We start from the raw sequence: 24,776 nt of genomic DNA, 5'->3' as shown, positions 1-24,776 counted from the left end.
ACAAATCACTAATAGAAACTTCATAACATAAGGAAGTATCCAGGCCTTTCAGCATCTAAAATGTATCTGGTGAAGCTTAAATACAAAACGGTACGCTTTAGCCACTGCCAGATTGTAATACATATTTCTTGCATGCATGTACTTCAACTTTTGTTGCAGGAGGGATAATAAAATCATACTTTAAAGTACATGCATGGTTTATTTGTTTCAAATACTTGGCCAATAACATGACTAATTATGCTAATTAAGATTTGTATTTAATTCTAAATTCAGACTTTAATAATTTAAGTACAGCAAGCAGTCATTTGACACTAAACAATTGACCATGTTGACAGGGACTGCACGAGACCCTCATAGTTGATTAAGATCTTTTTATACATCCTGGATATGCTGGAGGTAGTGAACAGTTGCAATGCCAACATAAACTTCAGATGTGATATACATGTACTGTTTTGTAAATTTCACTGGAACTAGAAATTCACATTATCCATATTGTTATTATATTAAAATGACTGATTATCCACTAATTAAAAGTATTCATGAATTCAGATATGATGCACTATTTTTAGTAGTATTCACTGAAACTATGCATTTTCATTATTCCAAATTGCTTTTTTAAATGAATAATTATCCTGGGTAATCATGGAATTCAGAAACAATGTACATGTATGATTGCACTATTAATATTCACTGCAACTACAAAATTTTGTTATTCCAAATTCACAATTGATCATGATAATCCAAGTTAATTAGTCCTCCAGTAATGTGGTCCTTCTTTTATACAATTTGTAAGTTTCCTATTTGTACAACATTGTACAAGGCACAATTTTCTTCTTGTCCAATTTAATCAGGACATCACATCATCATCATGGAATAATGTGGCACGCCATATTCATAATTTCCAAAATCAATAGATAACTAGCATTAACTAATGAATTAATCCATTGTTTCACAATTTGCTGCTATACGAGCGACTCAGTGACATCTATATTTCCTATGCATTAAAGTGCACATGTACTAGCAGGCGTCATATTCTAAGTGGGAATCATGGTCAAACCAATACACATGATACATATTCAGTATAATTCTACAAAATAAAATAAACATTTAGACTCAAGAACAGTAAATGTTAAACCAGTCTGCACCAAAAACTTTTGAGGGTACTAGTCCACTGGACTAGTAATTATTTTAATTTACTAGTCCTGAATAATTTCACTAGTCCGACCCCGGTTGAGGGTCGCGAAGCGACCCGAACCAGCTAGGGGGGTTTGGGGGCATGCCCCCCCCTAAAATTTTGAAATCTTAGATGCAAAATCCTGCATTTTGAGCACACCTGAAAGGGTTTAAGCTGGTTGAAAATTATTTTTTTTTAGCTAATTTTAAGGATTTTACATTTGCAAAAAATTATTAAACAAGGAAAACTTCCTACATTATTTATTTTTAGTCATGACAAGTAAAGTTCATAACAAAAACAATGTCAGAGTTTCCAAGTAATTTATAGTTTTTTTTTATTCCTCATAGTCTCTTAATACATGTAATAATTGCTTCAGTTTTAATTTAGACATCCAGGGCCGTAACTAGGGTTCGAATTCAGAGGAGGCAGGGGTTTAGGGGCCGCCGAATGAGGCCCCTAAAAGAGGGGGTTGGGGGCGCAGCCCCCGCCGATTTTTTCCTCTCATTAAAATGGCTAAAAAAAATTGGAAAACAACACGTTTAATAAGTTATTGCGCCCGAAGCGCTTTTCTGGATTTCCCTTCATCAGGACCCTTTTTCATTTGATTTCCTTACTTTAAGAAACATCAGTATTGCTTGAACCTGGAAGCAATTTTTATGCAAAAACAAGCTGAGATTGCTGTTCGGGGTGAGCCAATACTCCGTCTTGAAGGCAGTACTTTGACCTTTTATTATTAAATACATTGTGATCGCGGATGTTTTTCTCAATAAAATCTAGCTAAAATGACCCGTTTTCCTTCGATTTCCTTTCTTTAAGAAACATCAGTATTGCTGGATCCTGGAAGCAATTTTTATGCAAACAATTATTATTTGTATTTAAAAATCTTTTTGTTAGAAATCAAACTGGTAAGTGAAAAAAAAACATACAAAGCAAGATCATAGAACGCAAGATATATTTGTTTTATCGAGGACATGGAATTTCAGTATTTTTGAAAGCTGAACAAACATGTATATAACTACAACCAGGGACTTTCTATACTAGTATATATACTTAGTATAGAAAGTCCCTGCTACAACGAATGGGAGTGTTTATCTACTAAGGCATTGACCATAATGTTCTCGTACGATCGGGAAACGTTAAAAAAATGATCCAACTGCTGATTCAGCTGGTAACGAATTTCCAATATTATTAAAGATTCACAATACAAAGGGAACTTCCTATGCTTAATTGAGTCCCTAAATAAATGTGAACAGTTATTTTTTATTCAAAATTATCGAAAAGCAAAGTTTAATATGTGTTCTCCGCGTACGAATACTGAATAACAGACGGACGGCCACACAAAAAAAACCAAACTAATCCTGAAATGTTTCACTATCGATCAAAAATCCGGAAAATGACATATATCACGTATCATTATAACACTGTAAAAACTGTAAACTTGTGTTGTTTATACTATAAATTCAAATTCTTCGTGGACATATTGTCAATATTTCATTTTATTACTTCAAAAAAAAATTTTGGTGTAGAAAATTCAGGGGAGGCAGTTGCCTCCCCTGCCTCATAGGTAGTTACGGCCCTGACATCCCTTTAGCAAAATTGGTTTTGTTATTTTCTTTGCAGTATGTGCAAAACATTAAGAATTCAGTTCAATTCAAAGTTTTATTGCCATATAAACTTTACAGTTTGTGACATATAACAACAACAAAAACAAATAAAGACAATAACTAAGTTACTCAATATATATAGACTAATTCAGGTAAATATTAAAGGATCCCCTGTCCTCAGTTCCATCAAGGATTTGTATAGTACTATACAAATCCTTGGTTCCATTGACTTTTTTTTTTTATAAAGGATATGTAAGTTTATTCACTTGTGTTGGTGTTGATGGGTTAAGTTATTAAAGTATATATATAAATATGTCATTGTCAGTGAGATTAGCAAATGAATTATTTTCTCTGTTAATGCAATTAAAATATGTTAATCTAATATTTTGAATTGTGAGAACAATTTATTAATAAATGTTTTTCATCATCTAGTACTTTGAATTTTTTGCAAAGTGAGGAATTTGTAAATGCCTTCCTTTTTCAATTAATAATGAATGGTCACTGATTCTAAGTTTTGTAATTAATTTTCTAAATTTAAAGTTTGAGTTAGAGAGGTAAGGTTTGATCAATAGATTTGGGTCAAGTCCTTTATACAAATTTAATTTACTTTTATCATCAATATATCTCAACTTATCCATCAACAGGTTGTGTAGTATGAGTTTATTTATTAAGGATGACGGTCATTCTTCCAACTACAGGAGATTCGAAACCCTCTGGTCCTGGTTACCTCGGATTTTTTGTTTGTTCAGAAACGTCATCATTTGATCTCTTTCGTTTTATAGCCTTTCCTGGCTTTGCCCCGTCGGTACATTGAAGAATTTTTACGTTCTCCGGTCTTTCTAATTACCAAAAACATCGAAGTGTACCAACACGATGTTGTTAAGATAACTCATAACATGACATAAATCTATTTTAATAACATTATTGATGATGTGAAGTAAACTAAAACATTTTTATAACATTAAAGATATATAAATAATCGGAGGAAAACTTGTTAGTCTTTTCGTTTTATAAACAATTGCCGTCATTATTAGAAAATTTAATGTGTCCGTGTTGGTCCACTTTCTACTGGTTATAAGACAGATCGAGTTACCGGAACTATTGCGACTGGTTTTCGTTTCTGTTTCACTTCCTCGGGAAATGTACAATTATCGATCTCGATAGTTTAGACTTTGCAACACATTGATTTGACGATCTTTTCTGCATTACTTGTCAATTTGAACTTCAAATATGTTCAAATTTCAAATAACATAGAAAGGACGTTATATTTCTTACTAGTCCGGTCGGGCTAGCGATAAATAAAATTTACTAGTCCGAGCTGAAAATTACTAGTCTGGGGCATCGGGCTAGTGGTTAACGTCGCAGACTGTTAAACTAATAATAAATACATGGAATTTATAATACTACATGTATATACATTGTGCAATAATAAGAAAGTTAATTACAATAACTGTATTTACCTCGATAAAACTAGCAATTCTCATTCGATAACCGAAAAATTCTAGCACAAATACAATTCTATTTTCAAGTCCCTATTTACAAGAAAAATAAATCTTTTAAGGGGGTCTAAATGTTACATAGTGTTGTCTTTTTTCCTGCATTAATGATTTTTTACGTGTGATTGTGTACTTTCATTGAAGGGTTACTGTCTTACTGAGGCTCACACCATACTTTATTTCATTAATTCTTTAAAGTCAGACATCATGGACATAGTTATTTCCCTCTAAAACACAACAGGTTATTTCTTTTGTTCATTTTAATTATGTTTATCATTTAATATGAAATATATTCAATTTGATACTACAACCATGACAAAGAAAAGTTTAAGGAATGAAAAAATAAAATAAATAAATAAATGCACTGTTACCATGGTTACTTTATACATGTAGATGATATTGACTTTACCTTTGTCCAGTGCATATAATGAATGGTAAACGGACAGAAAGTCACAGGACAAAAAGTCACAGGACATAAAGTCACAATTTTGATAGGACAAAAAGTCACAGGACAAAAAGTCACAAATAATATGTTGACAATTGTTTGAATATATGAGAGAAAGATCTTGATATTTTTCTTTTTATTACATATAATTATTTTTAAGTGTAGGAAATTGTTCATACGCCTTGATAAAACGAAAAATTATTAAATTTTAATCATGCAAAGGTCATATTTCTTGGCATAATGAAGCCATTTAAGTACCTAGCTCCTTTGACATTTTGTTTTTATAACAATTATTTTATCCTTATTGATATTTATTGAATAAATGTTAATAACAAAGATGTTTCATATATAATAGTTCAAGAAAAACACACAAAAAAATCATTAAAAATAAGTTTTTTTCTTTTTCAAAGAAATATATTCTCAAAACTGAATTGTGACTTTTTGTCCTGTGACTTTTTGTCCGTGACTTTTTGTCCGTGACTTTTTGTCCTGTGACTTTCTGTCCTACATTCTAATGAATAAACCTTTGTAATGTAAATATATTGTTCCCAGACTTAACCATCCCAGGCCTGAGGTAAAGTTTTAAATCCTTGAGTTTAATAATTTTTACATTTTTTGTGTTACCCTGAATACTTTTTACTTATTCATTTGTTATTACAGCTTGCATTAAATAATGCTTTGCAGATCAGACAACACTTTTTTTTTAATAAATCAATAACTAGATTACTTTTAAAATTTGCATTTTTATATCCAAAATAATAGTATATCCTGCTGTTTCATAAATACTTAAATCATAATTTGCTTTGAAAAAGTTATTAAAATTTTGAAGAGGACAATTTTGATAATCATGATAATTTGTGAACATTACTATAAAATCATATCATTATACCAATGGCAGATTAAATGTTATCCCCCAGGGCAATAAGCCATTGGGTCTTAATTTGTACATTTGTATATTATATAGTTACATCATTTCTGATTATTACCTATGGATATCCAGTGTTAACATCCTGATTATTACCTATTTTAATGTCACATTTGCATGGTCATATGCAGTAAATACAAATATTTGAATTTGAATAAAAATAAATTTATAGACTAAATTAGTAGATACAACATGTACAATGCAGTTAACACATTAAATTTTATGACAACTTACTGGATAATACTATATCTATAAAAAATATTTTGAGCTTCATAAAATACTTTGCAAAAAATCTGCAGTGGTATGTGAATGCACATGATCAAAGGAGATGTGGGATATATATCAATGATGCATCAACCCAACAGTTATGCAACAATAAATTAACCAAAACACAATTGAATGTGTGTCAAAAAATTTGACTCATGATTAGAAGGGTCTTAATCATTGCGGAATAAATAAAATGACCATTGAATGTTACTACTTGTAAGTGAGATAACATATATGGCACAAATGTATTTTGAAAAAACAATGCTTACAGGGCACAATTTATATGAAAATTTCACATAAAATAATTATATATAGTTTAGGTTCAAAGTATTAACAAATTATAGTGATTTAATATAAATTCTATGTTAAATCTAAAATGAATAACTTTATGATGCTAGCTTTGCTCTTTTAATATGTGTTTTTTAAACAATGTAGTACATCAATGTACATGATAAAACAATTACTAATTGAATTAACACAATTCGTTTCATCAAGTGTGTTTAAATGGCAACTGTTTATGACTCTGTGTCTTGTTTGAGGAACATTAATTTAATAATATTGTTTTATTTTGAAGATTATTGCTATTTTAAAATACCTATTCACTTTCAATAGATATAGGAAGATGTGGTGTGAGTGCCAATGAGACAACTCTCCATCCAAATAACAATTTAAAAAGTAAACCATTATAGGTTAAAGTACGGCCTTCAACACGGAGCCTTGGCTCGAACCGAACAACAAGCTATAAAGGGCCCCAATGCCTGCTATTATCAAATTGATAATGTTTTGTTGTCCATGATTTGAGAATTATTTAAAATCTAAATGAAAGTGGACACTTGCTAAATAAGTCACTATTTAATCTTAAAGTTAATACTTTCATAACATTTTATGATCAAATCATATGTGTTTGTACTACATGTACTATGACTATGCATGATTTTTTTTATGGAAATTGTGACGTCACAATGCATTCTTAATAGAACAAAAACTATCAGGTGATAAAGCAAAACCAAGGAAATACTAGTAATCCAGCATAAGCATGATAAGAAACACATTACGTACATGTAAAGATCAGTTGGTTGTTGGTTATATAAAATGTCCAGTGACAAGTATTTCATGCAAATTTAGGACACAACTCATGAGTTAGTAATTCATTAACATACAATATGTACACTACATGATATATAAGTCAGTGGCAGATCCAGAACTTTTCATAAGGGACAGGGCTGCTGACTGTCCTTAGGGGCAGGATCCAGTCATGCATGAGTGATTCCCTATATAATCCACCAAATTTTTTCTACAAAAAAGGAGAGGATAGCTAGAGTAACCTTTTTTGTATTCCACTCAGGTTGATGTATGCAAAATAGTTAAGGGAATAAATGACATACACATGATAATAGGGGGAGGGGAATGGTGTCATTTTTAACTTTCAGTGATTTCATTTATTATGACGCACAACTTTAACATTGAAGCTTAAAGCCTATATTTTCCCAGGAATATGCAACTATGCACGAGTGTGTTAATATAGATCGTCGATTCATAGCTATATAGCCTATCGGGGTATCTCAATATAGATTCCGTAGGATCAGTGGCGGATACAGCAATTTAAAAAAGGGGGGGGGTCAAACCCAGGACAAAAAAGGGGGGTCCCACTATATGTCCCCATTCAAATGCATTGAGCGGGCCCGGCAAAAAACAGGGGGGGGGGTCGAAACCTCGGAACCCTCCCCTTGGATCCGCCAATGAGAACAAATATTGTAAGGTCTGTAAGTCGACAAATGTGCACATTTCCCCTTCAAAATTATGAATCCATGATTATTCGATAGACATGCTTTAAAATATTGATAATTTCTACTCACCGATTGTAATTTCCAGCTCAGATTATTGAACATGTGGTCTAACATCTGTAGTTTATACCTGTGTAAAAATATAGTTTGCCGACCTGAGGTCCTGGTTTTTTTGCCGACAAAAAATTAAAGAGGGTAAAACGTTTACGGTGAAGAATTGTTTTCCGTTTTTAATGAAACTTGACAGTCAGATTTTACTAATTATTTTTTTAATCATCGGAAATGTCCCTCTTGGTGTAATTCGAATTAAAACTGTTTTATTATGATGTACAATATTGGTAACTTAGTCATAATCTTTAAATTTATTTCAGGTACACCCTTGTACATTTTTCTATTGCGCAGAATTTATCAAAACTTTTTCGATCTCTTTTTCAAGTATAAATTTGAATGAATCCATTATCATCTTCTCATTCTTCTGCAATAATCAGATAATATTAAAACTCTATTTTAAACGAAAGCTTCTGGTTTTAAAACCAGTTATGAACGAAAATGTTATATAACAGATATTATAAAATAAAAAGTAAGGATATCAAAAGGATTATTTAAAGTCAAACGCACATGACTGTCAAAAATGAACGGACAATGCCACGGCAATAAATGGAAAACGGCAAAAGACAAACAACGATCGCAAAATAAATGAATAATCAGCAAAACATGTTTACAATCTCACAAAAAGACAAGTAGTATAAGTAATGAGGGAGGATAGGAGGGGTCCTGATCCCGAAATCCCGAGCTTAAAAACACGAAATCCCGGGCTTAAAAAACACGAAATCCCGAGGTCCCGAAATTCGAAAAAAGAATTCCCGGATCCCGAAAGGGTCAATCCCGAAATCCCGGATTTAAAAACAACCAATACCGGAGCCCTGATAAAGGTCCTATCCCCCCTCAGTAATGGACTATTTCACAACAAAATAAAATCTTGAGAGCCGGGTGAGACGTAACTTTTTTTTACACTGATGGGCTACCGTTACGCTAAAATATTTGTATTAAAACATTTACCGACTGTATCAACCTATGAAGTGTTTGTTTTAAACATTTAACGACTGTGTCAACCTTTTATAAGTTGTAATAAACATTTAATGACTGTGCCAACCTTTAGAAAGTTGTAACAAACATTTATCGACTGTCACAACTCTTAAAACGTTGTGACAAACATTTTTTGACTGCATCAACGTCTGAAATGTTGACACAAACAAATTTTAACTGTCCCAACTATTAAAAGGTTGGGACGGACATTATGCAACTGCCACAACTATTAGAAAGACTGTAATCAATAAATTTTGACTGTGACAACGCCGAAAACCACTGCAACAGTTCTGAAATGACTGATGGTAGCATTATTTGACTTTCACAACCCGTAGAAACGTTGGGACAGACATAAATGAACTGTTGCAACGAAATATGACAGATTTGACAGTCATTACTTGTCTTTTACAGACTAAGACAGTCGTACAACGACTGTTACTGGTATGGACAGTTGTTTTTTCGTCCAGTAGTGTATATACATGTATATTTATGTATTCAATGTTTTTCTATAAAAATATTTTAGGGTTAATCTGTGAATGTTTCGATTGTTTCTGTAATTGTGTATCAATTGTATATTCATATGGACATTATTCCATTATTATGTTTTTCTTACCCAGAATTAAAAAAGTAACTCCCACCTTTATAACGCATGTGTGACAGTACAAATTGAAACATGTAACATTGTATAACTATAATAAGTATTTGAAATAAACAATGCATGTATAAACTTTCCTTGTTGATTCAAATGTTTCAACACAACATGTCACACGGTTTTACGATAAATCTTTATATATGATTGTATTTCAGTTGTAAAGTGAACAATTATAGGAAATATCATTAACAAACTACAAAAATGTATTTAGATCTAAGTATCAATAAGCCATTTTAGAACATTAATATATGCAATCTTGAAAATGTTTTCTAAAAGGCATTTTTTTCTGGTTGATTTATTTCTTGCCCTGAAATGTTTTAGCACTACACGAACCTTAACTAACTGATTGTGCAAATTGAGTTAACTGCTAGATCTAAGGTAGAAATTAATTGTTAACCTATTTATTCGTTGGTTTTTACTTATGTTTTCCGCCATTAACATTAGTGATTATATGTCCATTAATACCGAGTGTTGCTTATTATTTTATTTTTGTTTTCATCTTTCATTGTTTGCATCTTCCATGGATTTTTAAAAGTATCATTTTTTTTTCTCTCTTGAAACTGTATGACAATTATGGACTGATTAAGGAACTTTGGATAAATAACATACTTGGAAATCCTACATATACACTAAGTACGCTTATGAAGCAGGAGATCCTAGATAACCACAAATCGGTTCTAATCTCCTTTGGTGTTAATCCAAAGGATGTAGACCAGGATCTTCCATCCTTATATTGGATTCCTAGGCTTCACAACAATCCTTATAAGGAAAGGTATATTGCAGGTTCTTCAAAGTGTTCCATTAAACCCTTTTCTAAAGTTCTTACTGCCATCCTCATAGCAATTAAAGGGGGATTTCTGAAATATTCCGAAACGGCATATTCAAGAAGTGGTGTTAATCATATGTGGATACTGAAAAATTCAAAAGAGTTATTGGTGAATTTAGAAACTCAATCATTAAAACATTGTATCAACATTAAAACCTTTGATTTTTTCAACTCTTTATACCACTATTCCACATACTAAACTTAAAGCTCGAATGAAAGAACTCGTCAGCTTGTGTTTCTTTAACAAAAAGGGCACTAGACGTTTGAAATATCTAGTTTTAAGCACGAGTTCAGCTTACTTTGTGAAAAACCATACAGAGTCAAGCAAAAAATACACCGAAGAAGATATCACTGCCATGCTGGACGTTTTAAATGACAACATATTTGTTGAATTTGGAGGTTTGGTCTTCCAACAAACTATTGGAATCCCAATGGGTACCAATTGCGCTCCTCTACTTGCAGATTTGTCTTTGTATTCCTATGAAGCAGAATTTATCCAAGGGCTTGTACAAAAAACCGAAAAAAAATAGCCCAGTCTTTTAATTTCATCTTTCGGTATATTGATGATGTACTGTCTCTTAATAATGACAGAATCAGTGATCACTTACATTTAATATATCCAAAGTGAACTTGAAATTAAAGATACTACCGATACAGATAAATCTGCTTCATATTTAGACCTTTTACTACTGATGGTGGGTTAAATACCAAAATTTATGACAAATGCGATGATTTTAACATCCCAACGGCAACAGAATATGGAGTATATTGATACGTTACTCTAGGGATAGATCAAAATACGTTTTTTTTTGTTTAAACGAGGAATAATGCTTTCTCAAAAGTTGGTAAAACAGGACTATGAATCAATCAAATTAAGGTCATCACTCAAGAAATTTTACGGTCGCCATCATGATCTGATTGGCCATTACGATACAAGTGTGTCAGAAATCATATCTGATATTCTTCCTCAGTTCTAATAATCTTCCATTATCACAGAACTGAACAAAGAAATAACACGACGGGTGCCGTATACGGTGCAGAAAATGCTTACCCTTCCATAGCACCTGATTTCACTCCCGGTTTTTAGTTGAGTTCGTGTTGTTTCTTATTTATTATTTATAACTGTTGATATAAATGTCCTTTAGTTTTGTGAGTCTTTGTTTACTCCTTGGTTTTGATTGTTATTGTCTTCGTTAAAACGGCATATGTGGTATATCCATGGCACAGATTCTTCGTATTCGAATTTTCCTTTTTGGTCACATAATTGATCATATTTCTTCAAAAGCTTGTCGTTATGAAACCATTTTTTTGTTGGTTTGCCGATTATCTTACATCAGCGTCATTTGGTTTCAGGTGGATAGTTGTCTCATTGTCAATTGTGCAACATCTCCTTATTTTTAAATTATATATTTTTAGAATACAGAAAGGAAATCCTATTATTAATTCGGGGTGCAGAGTTTCAATTATTTCAGCCTGTTCGTTTGTTCGCTTTTCAGCCGTACCTTTGAATCACTTAACAACTTCTATGTGTTCTTGAAACACTGAGTACGACATCAGTACGAAACGATAATTTTCACATAATTTAATGTTCCGTTTTGTTTTATTCGTTTGATTTTTTTCGGTATCTAGTGGTAAAACATGGACTTCACATAAATGCACACAAGAATATATTTGTATTCGTAACTACATCATTACGGAAAAAATTTCAGTGTAATATCACAATTATTAAATACATAATACACGTCCTATTTTCGTTTATCATATTCTTTTTTTAATTCCCAAAACACAACAGACACTTATTATGAATATCTGCAAACAATCTATTTCAAAGTGTGGTAGGTGTTAAGTTGTGCATAACTATTTCCATGGAAGTATTGTATTGACTACTTCCATGATATTCCTAAACCATTTAACATATATAAACATTGTAAACGGTGGGTCAATTTGTAATATCTGAGGGATTATCTTGCTGTGTTGAAGACCAATATGCCTTCGGTTGTTTTCAGCTCTTTTGGCCGGGTTGTTCTCCCCATGCATATTCTCCATTTCCATTCTCAATTTTAATACGATAAATTTGAGGTTGATAACGTTGAAATATATTAAAATGAACAGCTAAGTTCAGAAAAAGTGAATACTTCTTGTATACCGTAAAATAATCTATTTTGTTAACCATGCTAAATGATTCTTAGTGAGTGTTTATTCACTGCATTGAATACCAACATTAACGGTGCCAATTTTTCTGCACCAGATGCGTATTTCGACAATATTGTATCTTTAGTAATGCTAGAGGCTAAAATATTCGAAAAACCTAAATCTTATTATACAAACCAAAACCCAAAAAGGATCTACAGTATAGCCGAATGTGTATAAGTTATCAGAGCGTTGTTTGGGTTAGATCAATTCCTTATTCTAAAATGATTTCTCAGTAAAAAACATTTAACAGAAAATTTCAATTTCAAGCAATATCCGTATTTCCAGTCAGTACCGGTATGTATGGAGGTTGTTTTTTAAGGATATGCTAACATTTAGAATAAATATTGTAAAAAGTAAATTAGAAATTTGAAATATCAATTTAACTTATATTTACAAAGATTTGCATTGATAGATAAATACTTAAACTTGTTGCTATACATTTATTTGAGTCGCCTAACAGTTATTAAGTTTTATGATAATGGAAACGTATCTAACTCTTGCTTTATTTGTTTACGGAGATCAATGTGATTGATTTTGAGTTATTAATTTGTGACATTGTTCTCTCCATAGAGAATTGTCCCCATACTTGTCACAAACTTTATTATAAAATGGTAAATAATTAATGATTGTATTAATCAAGTTTAACATCACTTAATACCTATATATCTCGACTTAAGTTTTCATACATATTTTATACCGTTAAATAGAAATGACAACTATTTAAATTCTACTTCCAATGAAACGTTCATGGCCAATATACACTTTTACAAGGGACATTGTATAACTTGCGGCTACTTCCGTATTAGATACTTGTAACGACATTCTCAAATATATGCCAAAAAACGGATTAAAATGCCGATTTAACTGGCGTCATGTTTATGAACTCATGCGCAAAAGGAATATTGACAATAATAGTAAGAGGATGAAGAAAAGAATGCTAGAGAAGAAGAAATTATTGCCGAATCATAAAAAAGTTAAACAGAAGAAACTTTTCACAACTATATATTCATAATCTCAGAAGTGCGCTTTAAATTTATTTTACAGTTAGGGGGAATTAGAAATGCTTTGAATATTAAGAAAAAATAAAGAGCCATCCTATTTGTATTCATCACTGAACATTAATCACTCAAAAAAAATAGATTTACAGTAACAACGCATCTTTTTTGGCTTTAAAATTATGACATTGGTCTACGAGGTATGAATTCAGTAGTTCTACGAAACATCATTTTTGTGAAGACCCTGTAGTAACTGTCATTGGAAGGAAAACAATACTGAATCACACAAACAAAATAGCTGTATTTTAAAACTTTTGTCTTGGACGCTATCCCGTTCCTTCGCCTGTTGGTATCCCCAATAGGAAAGGGTAGCTTTCCTAATGAATGTATACTTTAAAACGGACAATAACATCTAAATCGAATTAACGTTAAATATATTGATATGATAAGTATAACACACCATGAAAACATAACTACATGAAATATTATGATATCAAGAATCACTTACAGTTCGATTAATGTAGTTTTACGGTAGTCTTTAGACGCTATGTTATCTTCCATTGTACTTCAGATCTAAAAAAAGATTTAATACAGCAACGTCCTTGTAGTTTAGTTTTGTCAACCTTTTAGTGGCTGTTTTGGGACTATAGCTCTGTTATGTTTTGTACTTTCAGATGTTTTAAAAATTGATTTCTAACATCACCGTAGAGAAATAAATGTTAGGGATTGCTAACAACATGGTATATTTTTGTACTGATAGAGAGCAGAAATTATTAATAATAATAATACCAATAATAGCTTTTATCTAAACATAATTTACCTAGCACATAGACTAATCCACATTGTTGCCCTGTACTATATTACACGTTTTATAACATGTAAAGTATAAAAAACGAAACGTAAATAAATAAACATACAATATGTTTTTTCCCCTTTCTAATCGTGGACGTCGGTACGGCTGCCTATATATACGTACTTCCACTTCTTCATTTGAACTCTGGTGCATAGTTGTCAATCATACCACACCTCCGTATTTTAATATGCACATATAAACTATTTATTGAATTGAAATGAGCTTCCAAATAAACATTATTGTTAGAAGTATAACAGTTAACTTTTTCAAAATGTAAAATAGTACAGTTAATAAAATCTACAGATATATTATTCAGTAGACACAGTGAAAAAAAATGTATAATAGTCAGCAGTGTTCGTTTAGTTTATTTATCGTTTTTGCTTTGGACCTTTAGTTTCATACGGTATACACGCCATCTGTTGAGTAGTAAAAACTATTTACTAATCTTTTTATCTAATTAATAAGAATAATTTATGTCGTTAACTTCTAAATGATATTTCAATTGCAATCTGATACCTGAAAAAAAAAATATATATATGGATATGTATTTTGTCTATGAAATATATGCATGGATTCAGATTTCCGAATCAATCCATATATAAATTGGGGAGGTATTTAAACCCCGTTTACCCCTACAATTTTTTTTTACAAAACACCTGATATTTCGAAGTACTCCGTTCATTTTAAGAAAGCTTAAACTGGTTATTTTACTAGTTTGTAAACATATCTAAATATCAGACATAATAATAGGTGTTGATATATTGATATGTTATGTTATGTTCACTTATTTAATGTTATACCTATGTCTATACCAGCTTTGATAAAAAGTAAAATCACAAAATACTTAACTCCGAGAAAATTCAAAACAGAAAATGCCTAACAAAATGGCAAAATCAAAAGCTCAAACACATAAACGAAGGGATAACAACTGTCATACTCCTGACTTGGTACAGGCATTTTCTTATGTAAAAAATAGTGGATTGAAATACAGCAGTCAACATTGAGTTACAATCTTAATCACTAAGATGATAAATGTTTGGTATGACTGTAAATTGTCAATTATGTTTACGTACTATGGAAATATTTCTCTCAATTTATACTTAATGACAAAAACGGTGTCTGTTTTGCAATTCACTTCTGTTAATAAGTCTTTTGATCGAGTTAAGCTATTCAATTGATATTTTATAGTGTGTCTTTCCATGTTATGACATTGCACTATTGTTTCAGATAATGGTGACGGATTGGTTCCTGTAAAAACGTTTAAATCCGCTGCATTTGTTTGCATATGTCCTGAGTCAGGAATCTGATGTTCAGTAGTTGTCGATTGTTGATGTTGTTCATAAGTGTTTCTCGTTTCCCGTTTTATATATAGTTGAGACCTCTGGTTTTCCCGTTTGAATGATTTAACACTCGGTGAGAACCAGTGGTCTGTGTTGAAGAACACACTTTGATCTATAATGGTTTACCATTACAAATTGTGACTTGGATGGAGAGCTCTCTTATGCACTGATACATTATTTATGTAATCATGTTTCATATGGTAACAGCTTATTGCGAAATTGCCTACTTAGTTATTTGATTTGGTGACAATGCGTTATGGTGCATTCAATTATAAAACAAACCAAATTCAAGAGAATGTGTACAACAAATGAAAGTATTCTTAATCTATTATACCATAATACTGATGTGAAAATTACTGTTATTGAATTAAAATTATGATTTGTACTGTAAATTGTTGCAGTTAGTTTCTACTCCTTTAAGTAAGCTTTGAACACATAGAACGGTCGCTTTGGTGCCGCGAGGGATTTTTGTAAGCCTTTTATATTTATGATGTAATAGAAAATATTCAAGCTGGTTGCTGTTTGGTTGTACTATTGTTTTTTTTTTTGGTCTCTTATTTATGTTGATTAACAACACTGCACTTCACAACGGTACTGGTCGATGAGTCGTAGATGTAGTACTCATGATTAGGGACAGTGTGATCAGGACTAATGTAATTTGACGGTTAAATTACGGTGTATTGTCTGACACCAAAATATAGGGCTCTTTGACGTCAGACGATTTAACACTCCCATCCATAATGGGTATTGAAGTGTATGTTGACGCTGACGTTGGTACTGACTGTATAGCGTTGGTTTGGTTCCTTTATCATAAGTAGTAAGTCGTTGAGCCATCTAACCAGTAGTTACACATCCTAGTTTGCTAAGAATGAAAATTGACCAAGCACGGCTTTTTGAAAGCAGTAATTAACAACAATAAGTTGAAACAGTAAAAAAAAAAGAAAAGAACAAAGAAATATAAAAGCATTGCAGTGAGTGACGTTTTGATGCCAATCAAATTATCTTAACGTGCTCGAAAAATGTTTTCAAATTTTGTATATGCCTTAAACAGACTTTAATACGAAAAAATGTCATCAATGAGTTCAACAGAAAACTCGTAACGTTAAATAAAAAATATCTCAAGTATATATTGATTTTATTTAAAGCTAATTAGGGTTTACTTTAAAGATATAACGTTCTCTCGATGTGTTATTCCTGCTTTTAAAGCTTTCTCTCTAATTAACAAGAACACCTTGCGAAATAAAATTTCAACAAGTTTTATACATCCTTATCATGGCTACGGTTTAATTATCTTGCCTTAACGACTTCCTTGTAAAATGTTCTTTTTTCAAAGGAGCTCTTCAATTTCGAATCATTACATTTATAGTGGTACTTTGCCTCAGAAAGTAGAAATTTGAGCAGTAAATTTGGTCTTGTGTTAAATTAGGAATTACGGTAACCATCAACCGGCTCTTGGAATTAAACTTCCCTGCGGATATATTTGTACCAAGCTCATTATTGCGTTTGTGCCATTACTGAAAATATCAAAACCAAAGATTCTTTATGAAAACATTGTAAAGGGAAACTAAATGTAGATTGGTAGATGGTTAAGGAATGGCAAGACACGTTTATAAAATTAAAGAAAAAAAGGATAAAAAAGTAGTACATACATGTACTTATAGAATTTAGTAAGATAAGTAAGACAGACCTCTTCCTGACGACATATCAGCCTTGCTCATTTTAAGGATATACTTATGAAGGAATATTTTACTGTAGCTGTATTTCGCAATTTCTTTTGTAATGAATTATTGGGTTCCAAATGCTCTTCAACATCATACTTTATTTGGACATTTAACGTTATTCATTCGAGCCTCACTGAAGTCTGTTGTAGACGAAATCTGGTATCAATGATAAGTTTATTTATAATTAATGCGATTCCATAATTGTTTTAACCGTGAATTGTATATTCGTAATTGATTGATGAGATTTGACCACCGGTATTTAACGGTCGTCAAAAAATTTATACCAAAATAATTAAAAATTAAAAGTAATTCAGACAAACATCTACGGAAAAAGGGATAACTCATTTTCCTATATATATTGTTTCACACAATTTGAACATTTAAGCAGTATGTTAGATGGTTGCCTAAAAATATTGAACTGGTGGACCATAAACTCATAGGCCATACTGTCGTAAATAACAAAAAGTATTATATATATAAATATATCAAGTTGTTCTTATAATCTTGCTATAATATAAAGAAACCATGTATATTTGTTATTGTCGGTAACGTTTTCATTGTTCGTATAGACCATATATATATGACCATAGAGAAAAACCAATATAAGTTTGAACAATGAAGGTTAAACTGTAATAATGTTAAGGTCCCTTAGATCAAAATTCAAAATGTATTGCAATATAAATTTATCTTTTAGATTTATACAGGATATAAGTCTGGAAGATACTAGTACTTAAAATTGAGAAGGGAAATTGGATATATGTCAAAGAGACAACAACCCGAACAAAGAACAGAAATCAGCAAAATGTGTACTAATGTACTAGTGAAGTGATAATGGACGTCATACTTAACTCCGAAATATATAAATGAACTAGAATTAAAAATCATACAAGACTTACGAAGATCCTGACTTTGGACAGGCGAAAAAATGCGGCGGGGTTAAACATGTTTTTGAGATCTCAACCCCCATACATCTAACCAATGTAGAATAAACAAACACACAGCGATACGAACAGCAAACCTCAGTTTAAAAGAAGTCCGAGTCCGAAGTCAGAATAGGTATTGAAAGAACTTAACAAAATGACAATGATACACAAATTAACAAAGGACTACTAGCAGTCACTAACATACCAGGTTCAGACCTCAATTAGAATGATTGAAACGTTATGTCTTCATCATTACCTTTTTGAATATGGACTTACACATTTGCTTTCTTGCAAAAGGTTCTGGTATTTAATGCAAATGTGTAAAATATGTCTAGTAGTTTAATTTTTGAAATAAAAGTATTAAAAAACCCTATCTAACTTTAATGTAAACTTAAACAGTGGAAGTTCATAAAATCAAACAAATTAAAAGGTTCGACAATATCAACGAGCGGAGCAATTGGAAAACAACTATCATATTCCTGACTTAGAACAGGAATTTTCCGAAAAAAATGTTTGGCTTAACCTTGTTTAATATCTAGTGTAACCTCCCACGTCGATGATATCTGTTCATTAAAGGCGCAGGTAAAAGGTTAATTTAGGTTAATGTCTTTGCATTTTAATTTCAAGTGTTTTCGTGCTGAAGCTCATTAAACAAAGTGTGTCTTTTAAAAAGTAAAATAACAAAAATACCGACATTGAAGAAAAATTCTAATCGGAAAGTCCCTTATGGCAAAATCAAATCTCAAATACATCGAACGAATGAAAAACAACTGTAATATTCCTGACTTGGTACGGGAATTTATTTATGTAGAAAATAGCGGATTAAATGAAGTTAAACTATTAAAAAACTTATTTTTATGAGTTTATCGCGAACAAGCCATTTAATTTCCCGCTTCATTGCATTCGAAAACAGAAGAACAGATATATCTCGCAATTCTATGTTTGTAGCATTAAGCGTGTAGGTATAATAATTGGTACGTTCAAAATTTTGAACCTTTATAAGATGCCAACAATTCCTTGTATTACTTTCTAGGTGTAATACCACCAAATCATAGTAAGTCACATCCGGTTGCATACAAAAATAAGTTAAAAAACAGATTTCCTTCAATTAGGCAGTTGTAGGCAATTAATTCTACATTTCATTGCATTAAAAAATTTCTGGCTCATAAACATATATCTTGGGTATTTCAAGCACCATTTTATTTTATTTAGGTTTTCTATATTTTAGGATCGTGATGTTATATGGTAACTAAAGCTTGTACACAGATTAAATAACGGGAAACATTTGATTTGTTCACACCCATTGATGGTTATTTTCTTATTTGCAATGAAATGTTATGTGAATTTTTTTCTATAATTGTTGACAAGAGAAATCTTTACTCATGCCAAATATTTCTTTATTTGAAACAAAGATAAATTTTGCACAATTTTTTGAAAAGTGCAAATGTATTAGGAGAAAATCAATGGTGGTATTACACTTAATATGGGAAGATGTACTTGCACCTCTGATCTTGTGAGTACTATAACGTGTTAACATGTCTTGTTATTTAAGTAAAATATTTCAAAATATTAAATATTCTGAGTGAATTAAGTCGCCAAAACATGTTTTATATGAAAAAAGCATTGAAATAGAACTTAATTATGAATATTAGTTGACAGAACAAGACATATTTAGTGTTTTTGGAAGTTTTTTCATCTTATTTCTTATATTCTACTGTAATAGAATTTTTTCTAAGAAATACTTTAGTAAATACATAGTTATAAGTAAATGAAATTATTTTTACAGTAGGAACAACAAATTAGGCAATGAAAGATAACGCGGCGTAAATTTAAGTTTTACATAAAGACTTATTGAAACCCTCTTGGAGACAGTAAACTTTTATATGGATAGTTCATTCAGCTTGAATATTTTCAATAACTTATTCATTATAACATTTCTATCATAAATGAGTGATAGTTACCCGATTTTTTTTTATTTATAGGCCTTAAAAGTTGAGATTTTTAGGAAATGAGAGGTAAAACTGGCCCAAAAGAGACCTTATAACTCATCTTTCAGATTTTTTGTGTTATTAAAATTTGCTGTTACAAAATGCTAGAAATTATTATAAATAAAGGAATGTAACTCCCTCATGCAAAGCTTTGATTCCTTTCACGGATTTTGGCTATACTTTTTGGACCTTTTGGATTATAGATCTTCATCTTTTATATAAGCTTTGGATTTCAAATATTTTGGCCACGAGCATCACTGAAGAGACATGTGTTGTCGAAATGCGCAACTGGTGCAGGAAGATTGGTACCGTTAATGTTATTGTATCATATTCAACTGTTTGTAGGCAGATGATATAAATATTTGAGTATTTATTGTTCCACACTATACTTTATCATGATGCGGCTTAGTTTTTTTCCGAGGAAATTTTGCTCGAATCGCTGTAGATGTCGTCTAACATTATACTAGATTTTTCTCGAACTATTGATTTGATTATGATAAAACTTGACACAAAGGGAAAGAAGTCACATTCAGTTTATTCAACAAAAATCTTTAGAATATTTATTTATTAATTGTTGGTTGCGTAACGACCAATGACAACAAAGAAGTATATCAAGTTTAAACAAAATGTTGTATCAAGTGTTTTTACCATCAATATTCCGTAAGCTCGTTCACAAAAACTGTTATAATTTATCAAGTCGACACACTGTTCAATAATTAACTTCATTCCAAACGTTCGCAATGTTTTAGACTGAATACTTTAGCATTGTTCTTTCTAATGTGTAAAAGACGGTTTATAAAATTGTTTGGTGCACGAATTACCTGTAATCAAACCTTATAGATAATGTATACTTGGTTGGGAAAGGGTTGAAAGGGATATAGACACATCCTGTAGAAAGTAATAACAATATATACGGTAGGGAGAGATATTAATACATCCGGTAGGGAGAGATATTAATACATCCGGTAGGGACGAATACCAAAGGTCGTATCAGAGTTATCTACATGTATGGTAGTAAGGACGTAATGCACCAAACATCCAACTTGTTTGAAAATGTTCGGGAAAAGGGTGCTTGTTTGATAACAAACGTAAGCAAACTAGTGTGTTTCCATTCAAAATTCTTGAAAGCAATATAACGTCATCATTGATATAAAAAAATAATCTTTCTTTAATTTGAAGAATTATATTTTTTTGTATTTGATTTATTAAAGGAATGTCACAGTTGTCCGAAGAACAAACCATGCCCCTTCTCCACAATAGGGCAATGGTTGGTGCCGAAATTCAATGAATTGGTACATAAGTAATTGTGATTTAAACAACTATAAGCATATCAAGTTAAAGTCAGGTTAGTGTTTGAGATCTCAACACGTTAACTAACCTTCACTACGTTTTCATTGATAAATATAAAGGTTAACATGTTTTTTAAATCAAGGTTTTAATTACATACAGTTGATAGTCCTTGTGATTTGTGTGGGTTAAGTGTACATAAAACTAATTATTCAAACAGTGATTTTTATTATGAATATTCAAAATTGAAACAGCTATTGAATAAAGAATGAAAATATTTATATTATGAATTCATTTATATTCTTAGTTATTTGTCTACAAATTAAAAATTATATGCTTAGTTATCAAAAAGTGGACTCATTTAGAAACTGGGGCATCAATAAATATTTGGTGTTCGATTGATTGATTGTTGTGCTAAATTGGTCGCTTGGCCTTCTGCTTTCACAAGAACTCTTACAAAATATCTTACTGGATGGGATCAATAAAGTGTTGCTGGATTTATCAATTAACAGTCACGTCTAGTAAGTTTTGGACATTTACTGAAAGATACATATATGGATTAGAATACATTTACACATTTGAACGGGTATTACTGCCGTTCACGTGCACTGGTTACTCTTGATTAACCACGACTGTAATTAAAAGGTGCGAAATTGATCCAAGGTGAATTGTTAAAAAAGAGTGTCGAAAACTGGCCAGTAAATTATTTGCAATATACCTTGATCGAACATTTGTATTTATTGAATTGCAGCATTAGCGACAATGGTATTCTCCACCTCAATAATTTCTAATTTAACCATGTTAACAAATATTTTTTCATGGTAAAGTGAAACCGAAGGCGTTGTTCATGAACCATAATTTGTATTGATCTCTTCTATTTTGAAGGTTTTAGTATAGAATCTTATTCATTATTTGAAGAAAAAAATCACGAGAGGTAGCTCTTGTCTTATTCCTGCTTATTTTTTGGAGGGGGTAAATTTACAAAGACTCAATCGGTAAGGATTTAAGTATGCAGGTTACAACAATCTATATTAGAATGCAAAATTTTAAACCTGCCTAATGGTTTGAAAACAAAAGTTATACAAATCCATGAAGCATAGCCATAGAACTATAAAACTAATCAAACCTTGAAACAAAACATTGTGTTTTTACTAGTAAACGGGATCATTTCATCTTTGGCGTCGTATTTTGGAATAGAGTAAAGAAAAATCTAACACGACATGCATTATAAAGTTCCGCCTTAAGGTATACATACAGGAAGAACTCTTTAGTGAGAAAGTATAATTTATTATCAAAGGAAGTCTTGGGTAATGTGAGCAGATTTATAAGACCTGTTATACAACTCAGGGATTCATGATACCCACATCCGGTTGTTCATATAATACAAAAATAATCGTTCTGATCATTCTCAATAATTATATAGAAATAAGGAAGAGAAAATAAAAGAAAAAAGGTTCCCAGTTCGGAGTCGGCATGACGTATCCAAGTAGTGGTTGACATGTACGTTGTTACATTAAATCTATAAAATTGCACTTTCAAGAAAATATTATCATCGTGTCGATTGTGATTTAGTTTACCTGGCGACGCGGAGCGGAGACAGGTAAACGGGTATTTGCGACAGTAAAACTACCGATGGACGTCCGCAAAGCTTCAAATACAATACAGTTATCTCTATTCTAATGCAAAACAAGTTTATAATTAAATTTCAATCATTATTTCGGTGTAAAATGTTCATTAAAGAAAATTCCGCGAAAAGATGTTATGTTCTTTGGTCCCTACACTACGTGACGTCATAGGTATGCTTCCGGCGTCAAACATAAACACCGGGCGTTTTCTGGCTTCTGTGCCGCTTCAGAATGTAATAAAATTTATTAAAAAGAAGATTTTTAGGCGCAACAAGTGAGTTTTCTGTTTATTATTGTAGAAATAACATGTCAATACATTCCGAAATTCAAAATGTCGGCTTCCTTAGTTACAGACAAGGAGATAGAGAATTTTACGCTTGCTATTATCCAATCAGAACAATTGTTGCAAAATAATTGCATTAGAATTTACAATGACGTTGCGTTGTTAAAGATAATAAGTTCAACTCCAAATTAAGTTAGAGGATTTGTTCTACAATCAACATTTTATGAAAGCATAGTATATCAATAAAAGAATAAATTTACCTTAAAAGTAACAACGAGAGGAAGCGTTATACCAACACCCGTTTGCTGCTTAGTTCCTTTGAATTAAGTGTACTGCTTCGGTTTTTTATACAGTCTTTGATTTCAAATATTTGTATTGGAGCGTCCTCTTAAATCAAGAAAAGCACTTCGTACGCATGAATATTCTAAAGTTGTTTTTTAATAAGTCTATGCTTAAAGATATAGGAAGATGTGTTGTGAGTACCAATGAGACAACTCTCCATCCAAATAACAATTTACAAAAGTTAACCATTATAGGTCAATGTACGACCTTCAACACGGAGCCTTGGCTCACACCGAACAAAAAGCTATAAAGGGCCCCAAAATTACAAGTGTAAAACCATTCAAACGGGAAAACTAACGGTCTAATCTATATAAAAAAAACGAGAAACGAGAAACACACATAAATTACATAAACAAACGACAACTACTGTACATCAGATTCCTGACTTAGGACAGGTGAAACATTTGCAGCGGGATTAAACGTTTGAATGGTACCAAACCTTCTCCCTTTTTCTGAAACAATAGCATAACATCACACGATCAAATATCAATTGGAAGTCTTAACTCAATCAAAAAACGTAAATTAACACACTATGAACAAAAAAATTCGTTTAGTTATTTAAAGTTGAATCAAGAATGTGGCCTAAGAACTCGGATTCTCCACTCGCACCATCATTTTTTTATGCCCAGTGGACCGTGAAATTAGGATGAAAACTCTTATTAGGTGAAAATAAGAAAGATTCTGTCATAGGGATTATGTGTAATAAGTTTCAATTATATTGACCAAATATATTGACCAGAAACTTTAATCTGAAACGGGACAGATGAACGAATGAACGAACGGCTGAACGAACGTATGCACATATCGGACTTAAGTCTCATTCGAATCGGATGTGGCTTCATATTCATTCATTCCACATTGAAATTACTACCTTTTCAAAATGTGTCTCACTGACTGACGGATGTAGTTTGAGTCACTATGCATGTATCGGAAGAAGATATTTTAGTGATTCGATGGGACATTATAG

The 24,776-nt window shown here is 31.6% G+C and overlaps 1 protein-coding gene and 1 long non-coding RNA gene across 4 annotated transcripts in view; one reads left to right on the top strand and one right to left on the bottom strand.

Moving 5' to 3' along the window:
• The window catches only part of LOC143072274 (small conductance calcium-activated potassium channel protein 1-like), a 168,664-nt gene that overhangs the window by 5,764 nt on the left and 138,124 nt on the right, over window positions 1-24,776 (top strand). The gene's annotated exons all lie outside the window — the stretch shown is intronic.
• On the bottom strand, window positions 242-7,872 carry LOC143070635 (uncharacterized). Its single transcript, XR_012976610.1, has 2 exons — window positions 7,768-7,872; window positions 242-1,087 (listed from the first exon to the last, which is right to left on the bottom strand). It is a non-coding gene; the product is annotated as an uncharacterized LOC143070635 (long non-coding RNA).

The sequence above is a fragment of the Mytilus galloprovincialis genome, chromosome 4, assembly GCF_965363235.1.
Source record: "Mytilus galloprovincialis chromosome 4, xbMytGall1.hap1.1, whole genome shotgun sequence".
In the NCBI taxonomy this organism is placed as follows: Eukaryota; Metazoa; Mollusca; class Bivalvia; order Mytilida; family Mytilidae; genus Mytilus; species Mytilus galloprovincialis.
The sequence above is the reverse complement of the archived record's forward strand: the minus strand, read 5'-3'. Positions and strand labels throughout refer to the sequence as shown.